Consider the following 3,194-nt stretch of genomic DNA (forward strand, 5'->3'; position numbering starts at 1 on the left):
CGTCCCCTCCTAGTTCCCTGCCCCCTTCTTTGCCACTGGCCATAGAGTTCTCTGCGCACTGTGGGTCAGGTGGGGCAGCAGTGGGCTCAGACCCCACCCTCACGTTGTGGTTGCCCGTCCTCCTCCGGGATTCTGTCCTGGAGAGATACATTTGCTTCTCCTCCTAGCCTCGCCCCTCAGCACCAAACAGCCCACCCTTGAATAACTCTCTAAGAAAGCAGGCACACAAGCGCAGGTTGCAGGTCGTTTGCAAACCCCTTTTCAGACACAGTTAGCACTCCGTCTCCCTCCCTCGCTCTCTCCCGCATTCTCTCTCTCTCTCTCTCTCTCTCTCTCTCACACACACACACACACACACACACACACGCACACACGCACACACGCACATACACACATGCATACATTTTTCTCCTGTGAACCCCCCACATTTTGCCCTGCCCTGCCCTCACACCCCCCAGTATCCTCTACAGCTTTCTTCTGTAAACGCTCTTCTGCAGAGCCCCCTTTCCAGTCTGCCCCCCCCCGCCGACTTCCCCCCCCCCCACACCCTAATCTTTTCTACAAGCACCACACTCTGCCCCCCAGCGTGAGCCCACGCCCACATTCGGTCAGGCAGAGAGACCGATCACACGATGACACACCCGGTGTCTCAGCCCTGCTGTCCACCCACATCCTCCGTGGCCCCTGGATGTCCTCACTTGTCCTCCCTCTCCCCTTCGGTCTAGCACTGCCTCCCTTCCCAGCACTTCCAGCCTCCATCCCGCCCACTGGGAAATCACCCAGCTTCTTTATCCAGACCCATTTTTATGAACCCCAGGGTCTCGCCTTGCATTTCCACAGGCTCTCAGGAGCCCACTTACTCTGTTCCAAGGACACAGCCATCAATCTGCAGCAGACATGGGTCTCCCTCCGTCAGGCTGGAATCCCGCTTGCTGCTTCAGGAGAACAGATTGCCTCCCCGGCACTTCCCCTCCCCCGGCCTCTCCTCCTCCATGGCTCCTGGATCCCGGGGCAGCATCCTTGGTGGTTTCCTGTCCTGTGCTCCTGGTGCCTGGCCAGTTCCCCTTTTTTGACTCAAAAGGGGAATCAGAGCGAGGATGCTTAGAAGAAAGTTCACAGAATCCGAATGCTTCTTCCCGAAACTCAGCTGGTGCTGAGGCTGCTCGGGTTTGTGGCTTCCGCCAGGTCTTCCCCTCCCTCCGCCTTCCTTTCCTCTCTCCCCCTCCTCTCTCCCTTTTTCGCTCCCTTTTTTTCCTCGAGGGCCAGGTACTGACGTTTCACTGTCTCTTAGCAACTGCCTCCACATCTCTGAGCAACAGGAGAGCTGGCTATGGACCCCACCAAGATGAGAGAGAGGAGAAGGAAGCAGTTGCAGAATTCACAGCCACCTGCTGTGGGGAGGGGGTCCTCATGGTAGGGGAAGTGGGGCCTTAGGGGGAGGAGGCAGGGGGCGGGGCAGGGGCAAAGGCAGTGGAGCAGGCAGGGGGAGAGGGCAAAGGGCCCAGTGGGAGAGGCTGGAGAGGGGGCAATGCAAGCATCTGGAATCTGAGATGGGGGAGGGCCCAACAGAGAAAATAAAGGAGGGTTGGAAAGGGGAAAGGAACTTCTCCAGGGGTAGGGGGAGAAATTGGGGAAGGCATGAAGACATGAATAAGGATGGAAGGAAAGAGGAGAAGTGCTCACTTGATGGGACATAGCTCTTCAGCCCATGTGTAGCATCTGCTTCCCTGAGTCTGCATGTATTTTGGTCACCAGGTACCAGGTGGCTGGATGGACTGGCTCAGGGCTTGTCAGAGACAGTTATGGAAGGTGGGAATTTTTCTGTGTTCCTTAATTGTCTCTAAGTCCTGACCCCACAAGCTCGGAGAGTTTTGGGATGCAAAGGGCCAAGTGACAGGTCTAGGTGAGGTACCTGGGGCTGCAGATACACTCAGTTCTCTTTCTAGGAGAGCAGAAGCTTCCAGAAAACCTTGTAGTTTTGACCTCTTTCTCCAGGTCCCGAGGACTCTGTTGGCCACCCCGTTCTCACTTCTCCACGCTCCCTATCCCCCTCCCCTCACAGACTGACCTCACATGAAGAAAAAGTCATTGCAACATTTCTTTTCTTGATGACCCATGGAATGAATTTCTAGCCACCTTGCCTTTGAAAAACCAGTCTCACCACTTGGTTTGGTCCAAGAGCTGGCTCATGTCTTCATTTTAATAAAATTGTTTATCAAGCACTCACTGTGAGTCGGGTGCTTGGCTACACGATAGGCATATAGCTAGCTGCTAGGATGATGGGTGAAGACTTCATACTTACAGAGGTCACGTTAGTCCTTTATGTTCATCTAGTTGATCTGGGGCCTCTTCTGCTTAAGTAATATCTCAAGTCTTTGGGGAAAACCAAAATCGAGGAGCAGAAATCACCTGTTAAGTTGTACAGATTCTAGGCACATACAGAGTCCTCAAAATCATTGTCTTCCCTATCATGATTCTCTTTCCTTTATGATCTTAGGAGTTCTGCTGTTAAGCATTGTCCTCATAATTATGCTCATTTTTAATCTTTCATGTTCTGTGGTGTCTGATGCAGACTAACATGGTAGCCACTTCATTAATATTGATATATTGAATTGGCCAAGGTAAATATGATTTGTGTCTCCCCCTCCCTTATAAAAGGGAATGGTTCTCCAACTCATTTATGAGCTTGGAAATAAAATGTTAATCTTAATGCATAAAACAGAGCAACATTCAGAGGCAAGTAACCCACTGTAAACAAGGACTGTTGGCTTCAGTAAAGCAGAGCTAGCATGATGCATTATTAACATTCACCGAAAAATGAGAGAAGACATAATGGTATCAATAGAGACTAAGAAAGGTAATCAGAACATTTCAATATTTAATGTTGGCACATTAAAGGCACATTAAAAAAAAAACAAGTGATAGAGAATGGAGGTTTTCTTCCTTTACATAATATGAAATTTATTTTTCCCTTAAGAACAATAATATGAGTAAACAAACATACCTGTGACAGTTTCCTTAAAAAATCCGATCTAGGCAAGAACACCTTGTTATATTTGAAACAACAGTTTTCTAGTCTTTACAATTGGGATAATAATGATGGTATTTAACTCATGGAGGTATTTTATGTTATATGAGTTGTTGTTAATAAGGCACTATGGATGTGTTTGTTAAATGAAGAAATAAAATGAAAT

General features: G+C 49.2%; 1 protein-coding gene across 1 annotated transcript in view; it reads right to left on the reverse strand.

Moving 5' to 3' along the window:
- Positions 1 to 1,257, reverse strand: part of LRRC55 (leucine rich repeat containing 55) — a 7,309-nt gene extending 6,052 nt beyond the window's left edge. The window contains exon 1 of the mRNA XM_059405340.1: positions 861 to 1,257. The gene's annotated coding sequence lies outside the window, so the exon portion shown is untranslated. The remainder of the gene's footprint in view (positions 1 to 860) is intronic.
- Between the last annotated feature and the right edge of the window lie 1,937 nt (positions 1,258 to 3,194).

The sequence above is a fragment of the Mustela nigripes genome, chromosome 1, assembly GCF_022355385.1.
Source record: "Mustela nigripes isolate SB6536 chromosome 1, MUSNIG.SB6536, whole genome shotgun sequence".
NCBI classification, from domain to species: domain Eukaryota; kingdom Metazoa; phylum Chordata; class Mammalia; order Carnivora; family Mustelidae; genus Mustela; species Mustela nigripes.